Below are 278 nucleotides of genomic sequence, written 5' to 3'. Positions count from 1 at the left end.
GGCGTGAGTTTCAGTGTCTTCTTTGTTTGTATGAATGATTCGTGAGTATATGTTACCGTTTTAGGGTTTTGTTATAGGCTTACCTATGTGCTAAAATCAGTTCTTAGAGTTTAGATTTACGCAAGACGTGAATATCATCAAGTGTCGTTTCTATCCTGTGAATCAATTATAATTTCGTGTCTGACATACCTTCGATGGGTAAGTTCTTTTTATTTTTTTATATGACCAGGCCTAAATGGAAAGATATTTGGTGCATATAGTCAAAAATACACAAAGCC

Source organism: Penaeus monodon, chromosome 27 (genome assembly GCF_015228065.2).
Source record: "Penaeus monodon isolate SGIC_2016 chromosome 27, NSTDA_Pmon_1, whole genome shotgun sequence".
NCBI lineage: Eukaryota > Metazoa > Arthropoda > Malacostraca > Decapoda > Penaeidae > Penaeus > Penaeus monodon.
The sequence above is the reverse complement of the archived record's forward strand: the minus strand, read 5'-3'. Positions refer to the sequence as shown.